This window comes from Coturnix japonica, chromosome 2 (genome assembly GCF_001577835.2).
Source record: "Coturnix japonica isolate 7356 chromosome 2, Coturnix japonica 2.1, whole genome shotgun sequence".
Classification (NCBI taxonomy): Eukaryota; Metazoa; Chordata; class Aves; order Galliformes; family Phasianidae; genus Coturnix; species Coturnix japonica.
In genome coordinates, this window is record NC_029517.1 from 105,895,616 (window position 1) to 105,914,980 (window position 19,365).

The 19,365-nt window shown below is 40.7% G+C and overlaps 1 pseudogene; it reads right to left on the bottom strand.

Moving 5' to 3' along the window:
- Positions 1-552: 552 nt before the first annotated feature.
- LOC116653061 lies at positions 553-664 on the bottom strand (annotated as a pseudogene).
- Positions 665-19,365: the final 18,701 nt, after the last annotated feature.

Consider the following 19,365-nt stretch of genomic DNA (forward strand, 5'->3'; position numbering starts at 1 on the left):
AACTGTAGGTAACAAATCAACAGTGTAGACCTGGAAGAGGATATAATGGGCAAAGAACATTTAAACACTTGAGGCAGAAGAGACATTCTCAGAAGGGGTTTGCAAACAGAAACAGCTGCAGAAGTGTGGAATTGTGAAGAACGTCTGCTGGAATCTCTGTTGCTGCATAGGCCCTATCCTGAATCTCAGACTTGATCTGAAAAAACTGGACCTACTCAAGCAGGTGCACTGGTAGGAGCAGAGATTTTGTGAGCTGAAACATGTCACTGATGTACCGCATGACCTGAGTTGTAGGGAAGGTAAGGTTTTGGTCAAGCCTTGTGCAAGGTTGTTAAAGTTCAGCTGTGACTTTTGGCACAAGAGAGTTAATTACAAGCTCTAGTGTGCTAAATTGATGTTCTTGGGGCAACTCTGTTTGACAAGAGGAGAATTGCATAGGAAAAAACATTGCTATATAAAGACCTCAACTCCACCTTTCCCATTCTCCACTTACCTTTTTTCCTCCATGCTGACTGTTTTTCTGTTGCATGCCAGCCACTACTTAATGAAAACATGAAGTTCCAAGTCTGCTTTGAGATCTTTGTCATTTACACCAGTAAATGTGTGATGAAACTGATAAGAACAGATACTACACTTGATCTTAGCCAAAAGGCCGAGAAGCGATAAGATGCATCTGGAGATGATACTTAATGAGACAGAACAGTAGACTCCAGATCCTGAAGGCATGTCATGCTTTGTATTAGCAAGACTAACTGAAGCCTCATCAAAACCAACATATTTTACAACCTGTTTGCAATATGAACAGCAGGATGTAGAAATGTGGCTTCTTTTGATAAGCTGGCTTAGTTGCAGTTGCTGAAACTATTCAACTGATTGGATTTTGTAAGCCCAGAATTATTCCTCATTATGCCCTTGTTAACTGTTGGAAGTTTCTGTAACATCAAAAACTGTCCATTCAGGAAGTAGCATCTTTTTGAAAATAAAGTTTTCAGTTGAAAAGAGTAATTTCTCTAAATTTTGAGATATTCATAATTACTTTATCAGTTCAGAGCCCAGGCCACCCTTGCTGGCACTTTCATGGACATCCTCTTCATGTAATCCCAGTGTACCTCCATTAGATATTATTCATTTTCAGAACCAAAACCCATCCTGGATTTCTTGGTTCCATTTTACTGTGTACTGTCATAGTACTTAAGACAAAGTCATGTGCAAGAAGGAAGGACACTGTTGGATGTCAGATGAATAGAAATTGAATAAATATTGTCTTAAAAAGAAGAGTTGTTTGCAGTAGTTATCTGCAACAGTACTTAATTAATGCAAAATATCCCTTTGATGGCAATGCCCCAGGCACAAAATGAATAGTTTTGAGTAAGATTACTTGTAGAAGACTTTGTTTTACATAACCCCACAGCTTTTGTTAAATTTCCAGTTGACAAGAAAACAACTCTGTCATGAAGGCAAAATTTAATCTTCTGTTTCAGCTTGTGCATTGTTTCTCCCCCTGAGGTTCACTAATTCAAAACCAAATTACATTTGTTTGTGGGTAAACTTTTTATGAGCCTAAATCACATTTCGTTCTGAGTTCATAATCTAGTAGCTGATCTTTAGGGCAGAAGTGCATCTCCTTTGCAAACCCAGCAGCCGGTGGAACACTAGTCAGGATGTTTCATGTTTCCTTGAAACAGCTCCTTTTTGCACCAGTTATCCTCCTCTTTCTTAGCCCAGATTAGCCATGTAAGCCATAGAAGTCCACTAATCCTCACTGTACCAGATTGTTTCAAACTATTTTGCCTAATATCAGGTTCTTAAACACAGTGAACCACACAGTATTTACAATTTATGAACTGAAACAGTTTCTTATCTAGATGTCATTTGATTCTGAGTTAAAACAATAACTTGTAGAAAGACCGTCCTCTGATAAAAAACAGTAACAGAACAATAACTGAACATGTGTTGTGATAGTGCGTAGATTTTGGAGTAGTATGTGGATTTGCAAAGGAAAACAAATAGATTTCAGGAAATATTGCTTGTAAACTAGATGGATTCTCTGTGCGGTCTCCTGGTTTCTCTTTCTTTCTTGAATTACTGGATACTGGAGGACATCGTACGTGATTCCCAGTTTCAAAACAGAGTACAATAATTCCCCTTGAAGCCTGACTTTCAACTTTTTGTGCTGTGCCATATGTCAGGCAGAATGTTAGTCTGAACTACAGCAGATAAGAAAACTCAAAATTGGAGTCTTCCTCTCCTTATAAAACATATAAGCATTTGCTAGCACTTGCTGTTATTCTCCCCAGCAGAATTTTTCAATGTGAATATGCAATACACATCCTCAATAAGAAATGAGTGTATGAAGCTTGTAAACTATTAAGGGTTTGCACACATTGCAGCCTTGAATCCACACCACGATGGCTCAGGTTTCTGGATCAATACTCTAATTATCCCAAACTTAAAAAAGTATACTAAAGAATGGTTTTATGCCAAATAAAGGAGAAGAAAACAGAAAAGCCATTTGCAGCGTGAACAGACATGTCTATGCCATAAAGGTAATCAGGGTTAGTTTCAACAGAGTTGTCAACTGTCACTGCCAACACTGGGAGTGTTTAATTATTGTGGTAGTGATGTGTTCTTAAGTAAGAGAGGTGCCATTATGGTGTTGAGTTTCTATGTTCTAAGAAACTCCTTTCTTGGAATGACTGCCCCAGTGTTAGGCAGCTGGTCCTTGAGAAGCACAGCTCAACATTATTTAGTGGACAAAGTGGTAACAGGTTGATCATTAGACTAGATGATCATAGTGGTCTTTTCCAACCTTAATGATTCTGTGACTTCATATTTAGATTTTCCATGTGTATTTTGTGCCATTTGAGTCATGCACAGTGTTAAGTCCTTTGGAAGGATAAGAAAGGCTGTATGTCCTTGTTTATCTGAGCTCTGCTCCCTAAATGCCAAATATTGCTGCTAAATACACACAGATCAGACCTACTGCACATGTGCATGGACAATGTGAATAGTAAACGTGGAGAATCTGATACTGATTTAAAGCACTGTGCTCCTGTACATAACACTTCACAGTCCACATACATGTATTTCTAGAAGGCAAATTCTCATTTTCAGTTTGCCTGCTTCCTTCTCCCATTCTGCCATCTCCAGGATGGATTTCAGTTTCCTAGTGGCTGAGCTCCTGGCTAGCATCTCCCAGCCTGGGGGTGACCATGCCATGCCCCCAGCCCAGCACAGCTGAGAGTACACTGGGGCTTCATTCCTATGCTACCCATGGACAGATGATGCTGCATAGCTGGAAGGCCTGTGGCTCCAGCCCAATGGCAAGCTCAACCAGCCCCAGAGCTCAGATTAATGCATTTGGGAAAGGATTCCTTGCACTGTGATTCTGGCTGTGTTATGTTTCATAACACAGCACACAAATGTGCAGTTCTGTAGAAAACTCTTACAGTTGTGCACTGAAAGGTGGACTGAGGTACTGACTGCAGAGTTTGGTTGCAGCAGTAAATAGTCCTAAAAGGTTTCATAAAGGAGACAGTTTAAGACTCGTAGTGCCTGTACAAATCACAGATGTGCATATCTTTCAATCATTCCCTGAGTATCTCGCACACTGCAGAAGCCAGTATCTGTAGAATGGATAGAGTAGATTATAAATTAGTATATTACCATTTAGTGAAAAGAGAAACACATCTCTCCTACCTCACATACTTGAGTAGTCTTTTATAGCTGGTTACTGTAGTGGTGATTAAGTACAGTTCTGTGTATGTATATGAACATGTCCATATATTTTGAGAAGCAGCTGCAGTTATTCAGTAGTGTTCTCATCTATATTTGAGCTGGTGAATATTCTTAATGTTAATTTATCTATGTGTGAAATATCAATATCAAGTCTCTCTGAGTTTTATATTTGAGACCTTTTGTATATTTCCTTCTGTCTTCAAAAAGGGAGAAAATTTTAAGAAACTTCCATCCCCCCCCATCATCTTGCAGATCTGTCAGCATTTTCTGCTGTTTGTTGCTGATGGTGATTCACTTCAAGAGAAAAAAATGGATTTCCATATAAGTCTTCACAAAACCCACAGGTGATCTCACACAAATCAATGAACATGACTTCTATACATTAGAAGTATACATTATTATACATTATACATCTATACATTAATGTAATTGCTGTAATGATTTTTTGTGGTAGAACTTAGCACTATTGAAAACACATTTTTTTCAGTCAACTGAAGCTGATTTACAGCCTTATTTACAACAAATTTCTGATCAACACTCTTCACTATTCTGTCTAACCTTGTTCTTCCCTCTCTTCCTTTAAGCACTCCTCACCATCATAAAACTGGGACAATACCTGAGTTTAAGCTGACCTCCCAAATTCTTGGTGTTCATGTTGGCTATAATTCGGGGACGAAGAGTTCACACAGGCCAGCAAACACGAGTGCCCCACAGAAGCGCTCAAAATAGCCATGATAATTGTTTTCATATTATCTGTGCTGTAACTCCACAATGATGTATTTACTGCTTGCTCTGGCAGAGATGCAATAGTGTTATTTGGGCAAGTACATGTCAGACATTCCTGTGTTTGTAATTATGGTTCCTTTCACATACCAGATGAGCTGAAGCATGGCACAAGTGTCTGCGTGTTTCTTCAGCCTAAATCTGTACACTTGCTCTAAGCTTTCACCAGTCTGGCAGAGGAATCTCTTGTATTCAGCCTTTCCTCTTCAGCATATAGACATTTTTATTAAATTATGAGAGTGCTGAAATATTAAGACCATCTTTGGATACAAATCAGAAGGCCAAGTTTTTACTCACACGAGTAATTCAATTAATTTCAATGAAATCTTTTTTTTTTTGTTGTTGTCATATTAATCCTGCCGTGTCTGGGCAAACATTAGGAAGAATTGAGACTTTAGGTTTCTATTATATTTTCTATGAATGAATGTGACAAAGCTGAAAAATTGGGAAGTGAACCTGGTGAAACTGCTGTGTACCACAAAGGGTACTGCCAGGGAAAGCCTCATTCCAGTCACATTAAGGGGAAACCTGATGTATAGGGCAAACATCAGAAATATGGTGTATAACCACAAGAATTTCCAGGCATATGCTGCTAGTTAAACGGTTTAGAAATTTTACTTCTTACATAAAATCTAATATTAAGAATATATATATTTTTAACTTCAGAACTCAAAACATTTGAAGAGCTCTTCATTTCAGCAGATCGCCACTCACACGCTGTTGTTTTTCATTTGTGATGGAAGATGAAATTTATTTCCATTGCAGAACTTAATTGTGTTCTGTGTGACGAACTGCATGTGAGTTGGGAGCGTAAGGTATTTTTTCTAATTAAAGCCAGGACTTTTGCCTAATTAGATCTGAGTGAGGATTTCAAAACTGGGGTCTGACAGCTTTTGCATGTGTGATAATTTTATTGTGGCAAATAAATTAGATTCAGCCTTATGAAGTTACATTCACTGCAAGATGGAAAAACAGGATAAGGCCAAGACAACTTCATCGTTGCAATTGGTTGGGCTCCCTTGAGAAACTTAACAGTCTTGGGAATATTTTGCAATAAGAGCAAAATAGTCCAGGCTACAAAATGTCCAGGCTACACTGAGGCTGTGATGGTGGATCAGGGTTCCTCCCAGATATTACAGCCATGTTCCTTTTCCTCTGTTGGAACTTACAAAAAACTAAGAAATCCCTGGAGATGGAAAAAAACCCACTGTATGATATATATGATGTATGCTGGAGGCTACAGAAAATAAAAAGGCTGCTATGATTGTTGCATGTATGTCAACTTAATCTGAGTAGTCTTTGAGTCCTCATTTAAAACACTGCTCAGAAAATATTTACAATTATTTAACTTCCCCACTCTCCAAACAAATTTACACATTAAAAACAACGAAGTACTAAAAACAAATGTACCCAACTATGTAAACTGAATGCAAAAATCTGCCAGTCATTTGTGAAAATGGTTTTGATTTGACTATATCCAAATTGGTGGGAATGTTATTTTCCCTCAGAACCACTGATGTGGTTTTACATAAGGGTTTTAATAAAATAGGTGGCATTAGTGAAATGCAAAAAATCTGCCAGGGGTGTTATCACCTAATGCTGAGAGGAAAAAGCAATAAGCACTGTGCATTTCTTTGAGCCAAATGTACCCCTTGTCCTTAAGAGGGAATGCAGAGCTACACTGATAAATGTTCTGTTGTTTATGAAAATAAGTAGCATAAATGGTACTCTTATAATTCCACTTATCCTACAGCACACATGCAGCTCTCTCAGAGTGAGACCAGGGAAGCAGTCCCCAGCAGTTTCTATTGCACTGCAAGCATCCTTGTGTATAATGGCCAGCAGTGCTTGCAGACCTTGTTTGTCTTGTTACTGAAATGGAACATATGTTGCCCAAAGTTGCAATGTAAATAAAGATCTCTTCTACCTGTAGGTGCAAAATGGTGAAGTGGGGTTCCTAAAATCAAAACTATGCACAACACAGCTGGCCTGACCAAATTCTGCTGAGAGATGTCTGAGCCCACATGCGCTATGGTCAGACTATGAGAGCTTCCAATTATCTTAATTCTGTAAAGCATACATTTTACCAGGAAAAAACCCATCTTCCATAGGAAGCTCTCCAGGAATAAATAGCTGGTTATTTCTTACAGAACCACTGGCACTTTTATCTGTGTGTGGCTTGCAATATGCTTCTCTGATTCACAGCAAAGAAAGACGTTTGTTATTCCAACGGGCTTATAGGTGTTGTCTCGTTATTTGTTATTGGATCAAAAGTGACAATATCTGAAATCTGTAATGGTTTGAGAAGTTCTGGATGGCTGCTTCCTGACTGTTCTGTCCAACAGAAAGGCTGATGTTCTTTGTAAATACAGATTTCTCAACTTTATGTCAAGCCTCATTTTGGGTAATATAAATTAAAAGCATTACAGATTCTTAATGCAAAATAAAATGTACTGCTTCCAATTTGCTCAACAAAAATGCCATTTAAATGCAGCGAGAATCAATCAATATTTCCTAGCCAACATAATTCATTTCAGCAAAATATTATACCCTATGGAGCAAAAGTATTGGTCAAAATCCTGGAGCTTAACACATTTCCCACAAGAAGGAATGACAGTCAGGGCTTGTTCTGTGCATAGCAATTGCATTTCTAAAATGCAGTGGATAGCTTTCATTATACCTTTCCTGTGCAGTATGTCAGTTAAATTAGGGCAGTATTTACTTAAACAGTTAAACACAGTAATGTACGTATAAGAACAAGCCTGCACAAATCTGGACCAAGACTCACTGGCTTCCAGAGATTTTGTAAGAATTTATAGTGTTACTAACAGAGGACAGTGTTGGGCCCTTCTTCTTTGCTCTTTCTCAGGTATAATTTATAAATCCCCAATTTGGACTCTTCCAGCCTCAACATATATTAATTTATTTCCTTACTTCAAGAGCCTTAGGACACATGCTGAAATTTCTGGTGCTGGGATTTAGGATCTCTGGGGGTTCTGCTGACACATGCGCCCTTCAAGAGATCAGGGGCAGCTTTGTAGCAGCAGTTCATCACTGACTGCCCTGAATAATCAGTGCCCACTCCACTCTTCAGTAATTTTAATTCTCTCATGGCATTTTTCATTGCCAGTGCTTTCTTTGGACAAAATCCCATTTCCATGCCAACCCATTATGCAAGCAGCCTGTGTCCCACTCAATGGCTCTCCTTCACCTATGATGCATGCACATGGTGACAGAGACATAGTTATGTAAATCACAGAGCACTCTTTTGTCCTATTTTGTTTGTTTTCCAGACATTTTGAGTGTTAAACTATTAATTGCAGGCAAGGATTGCTCTTTTGCTCTCCCAACACTTCACAGTACCAGGTGCTCTCACAAGGAGCCAGCTGTGATAAAGCTGAAACTTGGGCTCAGCATTACAGAGGCAGAGGAGAGCTGTCAGCCTACTTCCAGACCTCATCACTCCCTGGCCAAACACATCCTTCTGCCACAGAGGAGCTACTCTCACAGGCAGCAAGTGGGAAGCATTCAGGGTTTGCCTTCTTTACAGGCTTAAATAGATTTGGTTGAAATTATGTTTACCATATTCTGAAGAGATTTATATGTGGTTTTCGGCTGTGAAGTATACTGGAAAATGTGTAAAATACTGTAGCCTGCGAGATGAGCAAACCATTTCTCCTTCAACAACATCTATGTTTTCCAGCAAAGATAATGCTCAGCTGCATATGTTTGCAGTAAATCTTCACCTTCTTCAACATCTCCACATGATTTTTTGTCTGTAGGAATACTGACGCCTTTTCTCAGTAAGAACTTTATGGTTTGATAGCCATAAAGAAATAGCTGCCCTGCTAGAGTGGTTACTGCATACTCTCACCTCCTGGTAAGTCTAAATTTAAATGTGTAGAAATGCACATGCAGTTCTTCTCTGTAACTCAATCTACAGGAAATGTTCATTTATAAGCTTATTACTGTGAAGATATGTGTCTTAGGTCAGCAGAGCTTTAGAAGTCCCTTTTAATAGTACAGCAACAGTCTCAGCCTCTAGGGATCTGGATCCAATCCTCAACCAGAACCAACATCTAGGGCCCATTTCTGTCCTTGAGTGCCTCTCTGCACACTGCACACACAAAAAAAATCAAAGGCATGGGAATGTACTATGTAGGAAAAAGATTTAGTAACAAATTTAGTAAAAGACCGATAGATTTCTGTAATATCCCTAGCAATCAGGTAAAATGTTTGTTTAAAATCATAGTATCAGAATCATTAATGTTGGAAAAGACCATCTAGTCCATCAGCCCATCCCCAAAATGCCCCTTAGACATGAATCCTTCAGTGCCTTAACTCAAAGTTCCTTGAGCACCTCCAGGGGTTTCTGCAGGTTTCTTAAGCACCTCCCTGGGCAGCATGGTCCAATGTCTCACCACTCTTTCTAAGAAGAAATTGTTCCTAATATTTCCTAATTGTTCCTCAACCTCCCCTGGTGCAACTTGAGGCCATCACCTCTCATCCTATCATTGTTATCTGAGAGGAGGCCAACCCCCACCTCACTACAACCTCCTTTCAGGCAGTTGTAGACAGCAATAAGGTTTCCTCCTTTTCTCAAGAGGTTTAAAAATGGAAGGCGGAAGAGTTGTAAAATTGAAGGCTACATTTAATGTCAACAGAAGAATTCTGACAGGAAACTGTAACTATGAAAGCAGGGGCCTTAGCCTAAAACACCTGTGCTGCAAATACAAGATTGCTGTGGATAAACAGGGAGCTTTTCCTGAGGCTCCAGAAGAAGAAGAGAACCTGCCTCCTGTGGAAGAGGGAGCAGGCAAATTGGGGAGAGTCCAAATAAGTTGTTAGGATGTGCAGGGAGGAAAGTAGAAAGGCAAAAGCCCAGCTTCAACTCAACTTGGCCATTAGGGTAAAAGAGTATTAAAAACTCCTTTACAAATACGTTAACAGTAAAAGGATGGCTAAGGAGAATCTCCATTCTTTACTGGATGTGGCAGGAAATGTGACCAAATGATAAGGAAAAGGCTGAGGTTCTCAATGCCTTCTTTACATCTATCTTTAAAAGTCAGACTGGTTATCCTCAGGGTACTCGACCTTCTGAACTGGAAGTCTCTGATGGAGAGCCAATCAACCTGCCATGATTCAGGTGCAAACAGTTAAGAGACTGGACAGGCTGGATTGCTGCCGGAGACCAATGGGATGAAGTTCAACAAGGTCAAGTGATGAGTCTTCCACTTTGGCCACAACAGCCACAGGCAATGATACAGGCTTGGGGCAAAGTGGCTGGAAACTATGTAGAAGACATGGACCTGGGGGTATTGGTCAACACTCAGCTGGACATGAGCCAGTAGCATTCCCAGGTGGCAAAAAATGCCAATGGTATCCTGGCTTGTATCAGAGATAGTGTTGCCATCAGGAGCAGGAAAGTGATCATCCCTCTGTACTCAGCACTGGTGAGGTCACACCTTGAATACTGTGTTCAGTTTTGGGTCCTTCACTACAAGAAGGACATGGAGGCTGTGGAGTGTGTTCAGAGAAGGACAATGAAGCAGTGAGGAGTCTGGAGTACAAGTCTTAGGAGGAGTGGCTGAGGGAACAGGGATTGTTCAGTATGGAGAAGAGGAGGCTCAGGGAGACTTTATTCTCTGCAACTACCTGAAGGGAGATTGTGGGAGTCAGTCTCTTCTCCTATGTAACTAGTGATAGGACTAGATGGAATGGCATTGGGCTGTGCCAGTGGAGACTGACAGTGTTAGGATACACTTCTCCAAAAGAGTGGTCAGGCACTGGAATGAGCTGCCCAGGGAGGTGGTGGAATCACCATCCCTGGAGGTATTCAAGAAACATTTAGAAGTTGTACTAAAGGATGTGGTTTAGTGGGAAATATTGGTAGTAGGTGAACGGTTGGACTGGATGATCTTAGAGGTCTTTTCCAACCTTGGTGATTCTATGATTCTATGATTCTAATTAATGTATAGTTGGAGAGTTGTATTTTATCACACTCATTCTCTGTCCCATTAACATAAACTTTTTCCCCTGAAATACTATCTGACTTCAGCACAAAAATCTTATTCATGGAAAGATGTCAGTTTTTAGGCAAGAAAATGAAACCAATAAAAAATAAATTGTTTGTCCAATTGAAATATTCCAGAAGAGAAAAAAATATCAATAAAATTAGTTATTGTTTAGATAGTGATTCTGTTTTCCTATTTGATACGTTCTTGGAATGAAAAACAGAATTAATTTACTGACTTATTTAAGATCCAAAATTTTATTCATTTAAAGTTCTAGATCTCTGCTAAACATATTTTCAGCCAGATCAGTAGCGCTGTATATCTATGGTTTTGCTAGTCATACCCTGTGGGGTATTGTGTTACCTCAGTTATATATTTTGTATACCACACACATGCATTACTGTACAATGTGCAAGCACTTTTCTTCTCCTGGATATTCCCTTACACTTACGACTGACATCCTTAAATACTTATTCCATTTGTTAAATACGTATTTATAATTTAATAATGCATTCCAAGAACAATTGCTTAGAGCATCAGGTACTTGGAAAGTCTGCAGAGCAAAGCCAACACATACTTGTACACATTTCATGGCCATTTTCCAGCATATCGCATATTTTCCTTGTCCTATTCCTTGCTTTTGCAGTTTATTAATGTAGAGCCTTCCTAAAATAAATATTTCCTTTCAGGACTGTAATTTCTTGAGCTGCAGATATAATTTCTGTCCTATTTGAGTTCTGCACCTACAATCTGAAACATAGTCCAGTCAAGAATCAGAGCTCATGACCATAGAATCATGGAACCATAGAATCATACAATCACAGAATAACAGAATCCTAGACATAGAATCACAGAATCATAGTATCAGAGGAAAGCTTGGGTTGGAAGGGACCTTAAAGATCATCCAATTCCAGCTCCCCTTATGCAGGCACAATTACCACCCACTGCCTAGGGCCCCAGTGCCCCAGTCAAACCTGGCCTTGAATGCCTCTAGGGATGGGGCGTCCACAGCTTCTCTGGGCAGCCTGTGCCAGGGACTCACCACCATCTCAGTAAAAAATGTCACCCTGGCATCTAATCTAAATCTTCTCTTTTTCAGTTTAAAGCTTTTTTATTTTTATTTATTTATTTATTTATTTATTTTCCTATCACTATCAGACCATGTAAAAAGTTCATTTCCCTACTGCTGATAAGTTCTCTTTAAGTATTGGAAGGCCAAGATCGTGTCTCCTCTGAGCCATCCCTTCTCCAGGCTGAACAAGCCCAGCTCCTTCAGCATTTCTTCATAGTCATACTGTTGATATGCCTGAAAGTGGTGACAGGAATATAAGATAAATAGAAGCTAACAAGAAAGTCCACTTCCTCAACAGAAGGAGGAGAAAAGAAGCCTACAGAATGCAATTATTTCTAAAATTCATTTAGAAAGATATTTTTCTTTTTGATACAGGTAGAACTTCAATAGGTAGATTACCAGTGAGACGAGAAAAAAAAAAATTATGTGCAATGTGAGTTTGCAGTCACTTTCAAGCTTGACAATGAATTTTTCTCCCTGGCTTAGTGAGGCTACAGGAGCTTCTCTTCTGCAGGTGGACATTATCTGTAAAGTAAAGACAATCAATCCTGATGCAGAACCTTGCCAGGCAGAGAGAAATTGCAGTCTCCTGAACTCCTCCATATTTGCTATGTGCCTGAAGCAATGATGGCTGGCATGATACTGCCCATGCAGCCCAGGGAAGGGCAGGAGGGGCAGGAAGGAGGGCAAGAAGGCATAAGGCAGTACCTGCTTGGACCAGGATACAACATGGGATGCAGCTAATGGCATAGCTCCAGTTGGCAGCAAGGTCAAGGATTGTGGACACAAGGAGAAACATCAGTAACTGCCTGTAAACATCCCTAGTTTGTAGGTGAGCTATCCCAAAAGCACTTGTGGGATGAAAAAAAAATCACAGCTACCAGGGAACTCTATTCTAATTACAGTGTGAAAAATAAGCGGAGACTTTATGACTGACTTCACTATTTTAACATTGCCAAGCAGCCCCAGAAAATTAAATTGGTTTGACCTGACACTATGACTTGTGTTATTTTTCAAACATATCTTACTCTTGCCAAGAACATTCCTTCAGGAGTTTGTTTATCAAATGGCAATTATTTTAACATTATGAGCCACGAGCCGTTACTAGGCTAACCACAGATTTATTACTGCGATAGGCAAAGAAAGCAAGCCCACCAGTCTCCAGTGGGTGTGGGGTAGTTCTGTCCCTGGAGCCAGCTTACAGCTGGGCTGCTTCCCTCACACAATCAAGTAACTCCAGGGAAGACTCAGCAGGCCCTTGCCCATGCCTCTGTGACTCTATGGATCCCCACCAATGCAGTGAGGCTCTGTGTCTGCTCACAGTGAGCTACTCCTGTGGGAGGAAGAACTTCAAGCAGAGTAAACACAAATCCTTAGAAAAGTTCTCTGTGTTGCTTTATCTTCCTGTAGAGTTTCTGAAGGGTCACCAAAGACTTGAGGATGGAAAGAACCTCTGGAGGTTGTCTACTCTAATCTCTCAGCTCCAGCAGGGCAACTGGCACACTCACTCAACTTTGCTGTTCCTTTCTGTAGGATTTTTCCATCCCACTTTAATTCAAAGAACCTCAAAGCAGTTATTTAACAGCTTGGGTTCACCAGGTGAATAGCTCACCTGTTAGAAACAATTTGTGCACTCGTAGTAATCTGAATGACTGGACTTTTGGCTGGTGCAAGTGTGGAGAGTGTATTTCCTCAGAAGGCTGAATGCTGGCTTCTCTCCTGGCAGAAGGTTGTTGAGGCAGAGGTAGATCAGAGCTTGGCAAGACATCACATGCATGACCACTGCCATTGACTTCAATGGAACTGCTCCCGAACTGAGGGTTAAACAAACTAAGCCAGCTCTCCTGGCTTTCTGCTCTACCCTGCACAGACTTCTAAGGCATGATTTCAAAAATATGGTTAATTTTTCTTAAGCGTTTAACAATACTTCATCGTGCTGCAGGCTGATATCGCCAGACAAGCTCACTTTTTATGCCAAATTAAAAAATAAATCTGTCCCCAGTTTTCACCTGAAGCTGACGTTTCCCTTGCACTCTTTGTGTATAAATTGTAAAGTGGTAGCCTAAGGGAAGACGTTTGAAGAGCTCAGTGTTTATAAATGGCCTATATTATATTTTATATATATAGGAGGCAGCTACAGTCTCTGCCTTTCGGCCTGAGGGGAAGGCAATGGTTTCCTGCATTGTGGAGCTGCAGCTCCTGTCTGTAAGCAGGTACACAAAGCTCCCTTTAACTGCCTCAAAATGAGCAGTGAGATGAAACATGCCTGCTGATGGTTAACAGATCTGTCCCTGAAGGCTGCTTTCCTCAGAACATGGCATTTGTTTACACTCAGCTAAAGCTTTTAGCATTTTCGGGCCTATAAGGGGATTTGGCTGGTATCCCTGCTGCTGATTGTCATATTCCCTAGCTAGAAATGTCAGTTACCACTTTCCTTTCTTCTTCCGTTCATTACACTTTTTGTATATTTTCTCTTTCGTTCCCAGGAATTAGCGATGACATGTGCCATTTGCATATTACTGTAGTCCTTCCAAGGGATGTGAGCACATACACAGCTTGCAGCTTTTAAGCCTCTGGGGATTCAGGGGACCAGGGCTACATAATGTCATCTGAATACTATTTGTAGCATCTTGCTTATAGAGAAACCTATTGAAAAAGAAGAACCGTTCGGCTGGAACTGATTATGCACAGATATTTCTTTTCTTTCTGATCTACCACTGAGCATTTTCTCTGAGGATGACAGGAAGGCATTTCTGGAAATCTATCACAGTATAACTAACTGGAAGGGTCTCGGAGCTAAAACTGTTTAACCTACTCTTTTATTACCACACGGCACTGAGTCGCCACATAGCTGATTTCTCAAGTTTCCCTTTGGGGAGCCCTGGTGGGGTCATTGCTCCACAGGGTCTGCCTGAGAGCCACCATAGGCTTTCTCTGCTCCTCTTCTGTGTTAACTCCTAATGTACAGGGGAGAAGTATGCTCAGAAAATAAGATCCCCTAACATGCAGAATGCACCATGGTGCCAGGCTGAGGGTCAAGCCCACAGAACAGAATCTTCTGCCTTAGTCAGATGATGCAACCCAGTTGCTGCTGCTATGCCTTTGGGATTTCCTAGTCTAGTTCCAGCTGCACGTTCCAAGACTAGCTGGAGAAGACCTCCATTACCTATTAAAGTTCTTCCCCGGGTTCATTCACAAACAAGGTTCTCTGGCAATGATGTAAGCCAGCAGGACTGAGGAGGCAATGGCCTGGGGGAGGCAGGTAGGAACAAGCAGCTGGGAATCAGTGGCAGTTGATTTCATTTGCCTGCCACAGCTGTCTTCAGCTTTTTGCAACACCAGCCTCGAAGGTTTTCACTACACTGGAGTTTTGCTTTTGTCAGCATAGCCATAAGTTAATAGCTTGTCCTAGATCATGAGCTAAGGTCCCTTCTCTAGAAGAGACAGGCACTATGAGAAGAAAGTTCATGTCAAAGCTATGTGTCTTATGTACTTTCAGAACAACTCAGTCAGATCACCCGGCTGATGATGAATGCATAGGTTAGGGCAACTGGGCTACATGGCTACATGCAGGGAACTCAGCTCAGGCTCCCAAACTTGTCCTTACCAAAACTTTATCAAATACTCAGATCAGCACTCCTTTTAAGCAGGGTTTCATCCAAAGCAGTATCTGGTAGCTACTCAAAAACTAAGGCTGCATCACACAAATAACCTATGTAGTAATGAAATGTGCATGATCCTACTCCCAGTCAGCCCCCAAATGAGGCTCCAGATTCTCTTTAACAAAGATTCTGACCTAGAAAGGCTGACATTTATTAAAAGACCCACAGTAATCCCAGCTCAATTTGTGGCCAGGGACTTGGCTTTTATGTATGATGTATTAGAAAATGAGGTTGTTCCTCCTCACACTACAGGTTTCATTTTACTCTTCTTTGTGAGAAATTCCTCCTTTTCAACCTACAGTCCTGGAAAGCATTTCAAAGCCTGTCCTGTTCATGTGATAGTTTGGTAATTCTTCAAGAACCAGTGACTTAAAAATGACACTGTTCTCCACTTTGAATTACTGAGGTGTATCTCGGGGCCACTTGGGTTGTTTCTATTTTGTGCCAATGAAAGAATTTCTGAGGTAGCTTATTTGATTCTAGCCAGTAACTAACAATGCAACTACATTTCTAATAATTGAGCTGGAATGGCTAAATGTCTATGTCAGTATGAATACTGCAAAAGGAGAACCCTCCTGACAAAATCTTTGTTGGAAGTGCCCTGCAGGAACAAATTGTGCATACAGATGCCTACTTTTTTTCAAAGACACTTCTTTGGATTAAAGCCCCTGTGAATATATTCACTCATTATAAAGTATAATGGCCCTGCCATTCAGATAAGACGTACAGAGATTTCAGTGGGCACTCGCACCTTTGAAAATTCACTTCTATATCTCAGAGAGAATCAAGGCATGTATACTTTGTGCAATGGAGACTTCTGGTGTAGCAGCAACTTGAGCTAATGCAATGGGTGTTACGCAGGGGACTGTGCCTAAGCTTACTGTTAATGCTGAATGACAAGTGCTTTTGGAGGAAATTGTGAAGGAGATAATATTCTCTCTGCTTCAAATAACCTATCAAGATACATATTTTTAGTACAGTCTGTTAAAAAAATATCTATGTCTGTTTTCTAATTGTAAATTACAGTGTGCTTGCTAGGCTTCACATCCTCCTGTTATCCTCTGGACAGTCCAGTGAAATCTCTGCTAGACACCTCATGCTACACAGCCCAGCTGCTGTCGGATTCAGTTTCATTAGCCACTTCCTGCCTGCTCTGTGCTATTACTGGGACTCTTAGTTATGCTCTGCCCTTTCTTCCAATCCACTCTCCTCTCCCCCTGCCCCCCCATTTATTCTCAATAGAGTCATATAGTGTAAGGTACATCAGCTCCGGTGTCTCTTCTGAGCAGTTTTCAAAAGAACTGATACTCTTAAATCATGCACAGATGAACATATCTAGTTTCACAAAAGTATACATAAATTATTAGGAAAGAAGGAAAAATCAGGCAATGACCTCAGAACCAGCAATAGCAGGCTGCATTTGTAAGCTGTACTTCACACTGCCTGAAAGTGCAGTGGCAGCACTGACAGAGAAGGGAAGAGACTGCCACACTTTCAGAGAATGGATGCTGAGCAGGAGATTAAGGTTGCATAGGATTTTTCTCCCTTCATTACTACTTTTCTTGAAATATGACATTTCAGTATTGATTAGACTCCCAAATGATTGATTAATTTGTCTTTTTTGTTAATAAAACACAGACCAATCATTTTAAGTACACAAAATCATTTTTGATTTTGCATAAAAAAAAACCCACAAAACCCTCCCCCCACATATATATATTTAGAGTAGATGTACATCGTGGCTATCCTTGAATTTGGCATACAAACAGTCCCATGGACTGAAATATTCCTGCATCTCAACAGCCCAGTGAAAAATCTGCTTTCCGTTGTCCAGATTATCACAGCTAAGTATATGTGGCTTTTATAAAAAGCACAAAGTAATTGTTTTCCTATCTGCCTCTCAGTTTTCTCCTGCCTCTGTGCATGGTTGTGTAAGTAATCTGAGATGAACGTTCGGCCTCTGAGGCTACAACTCTTCTAGAAAATTAAAAAGTGGCCAGGAATGTTCCAAGTATCGGACTTCAATTGCCTGTACTGCTAAATTATTTAAAAGGTCCTAGAGATGTACCCAGGCATGGTCTGAGGGCTAGCAAGGAACAAGAACCCTTCCCGGAGGGTCACCTGAATGCAGAAGGGCAAGAGTGTGATAATGTGAGCACAAGTGTAAGTTGTTCTCAGTGCCTGAGAGTGGTTTCAAGAATATTTAGTTTATTAATGGAAGTACAGTTTGAGTGGTGGTAGGAGATATCTACCACTTTAATACACGAAGGACGTATAAAACACCCATCTCATTTCAAAGGAACAGTTAATGGACCCACGGAAACTTTGATGTGCCAAGATACTTAACGCAGTAAATAGCCACTGTGGCAGGCAGCAGTGTAACTCATATGCTTGAGGTTAGCATTTTCCTTGTGACATCTCTGGGCTGGAGCTAAAATACGAAAGCTTTGGGCTATCTGGTCTCTCTGAACTTGAGTCTTCACAGGACAGTGTTTAGTTACATTAGGAAAAGTATCTAAGGAGAAACATGACAAACTGAGCCCAAATTCAGAAATGAGGCCTTTGTAGTACATCCACTCACTCTATCTGTCCTGACAGATTCAGCTTCTGGCCACTGGCGTTGTTACTCTAGGTCTGACTTGTATAGCATAGAAATAGGAAAATGCACCAATGAAACCTCACCTTTCCTGCCTCAGCAGTCTGATGATAAGACCTGTCCTGTGTTGTCATACAAATTTGCATCTTTGAAACTGCACAGTTGAGGGACAAAACCCAAACAGATGAGGGCCAATGTGGCTGACTCAAAACTGACAGCTGTCATTCATGTATTAATTGTAAAGCAGAAAAGTTGACAGAAAGAGATAAAGTTTCACTGAATTTTAACTACCTGGAAGCGATATTTCTGATTTAACCTTGATAATGTTTCCACTGAAGGAGGAACTGCTCTAAAGGCTAATTTTAGTACCTCAAAGAGTGGTCTTAAAATGGATGACTTTTGAAAGTCCCATGATGCACACCAGGCAATATTTATGTAGCTACAAGGGAATCCTGCTTTAAATCCTTACACTGGGATTTGAATTTCTTTCTAAAAGTTATATTCTGTTTCAGTGAGATACAATGGACCTGGTGTTGATCAATAAAATTGTGTGGTTTGTGTTCACATTAGAAGGACTTCACAGCATGTCTGGGTTTAAAAGCTACCAGTAAATGATGTTTTGCGAAGAGATGGCATACATTAAATGAAAGAAGCAAGACATATAAATAAGCATATATCTGTACACATAGACGTCTTGGCATGCCCGGGGCCTACCACAATCCAAAGCCACATACTTGGCATCATTTTTGACATGGCATCATTTAATATTGAACAGTCTTTGCAGGAGCAGCCAAAACAACAGTGTTGGTTTGAATGTGGGTTTTGGTTGCCCTTGTTGACTGTAAGAAGTGTCAGCAGAAACAGACATAACACAAAGAGATTCTGATGGAGACAACTGAGCTGTGATGATTGTTTTTTCATATGAAACTGTGGATGTGGTGACAACTCTGGCAGACTCAGGGCAGCCAAGCACTCACTGCAGTTGACTGAGAAATAAGATCATTCTGCCAGGATGGATAAGAAGGGCATCTGCTAAAGCTGACAGAGGTTTAGGAAAAACATTTACTTACTACCTTTACCATTATTTATCAGTGATGACAATCTCCCCACTCTTTCACTCTCCCCTTGATTCCGTGCCCCCAGCAAAGTGAACTGTACGTCTGGATTTCCCTAAACTAGGGAAACAGAATCCTTGCAACTTTCAGGGAATTCTGCTGGTCAGGGCCAAAGGCAAAGGCTGCAGACTGGGAAGGCAGGAGAAGCAGCCAGGAAAAGAGGAGTTCTGCTGTTTATTCAGACCAGAGAAAGCTCAGAATGATGAGAGAAAACGTGGCATCCCGGTGAGGACCCGTTTGGAGACATAACCTCAGCACTGTGCACCTTGTTTGATGGTGTTCTGCTGTGGTGTGCATGCATAGCACCAGTTTCAAGAGGAACGGAATAAGTAGGATGCACCAGGGGGTGTCTGTTAGAGTAACACGATGATCAGTTCAGCCTGAT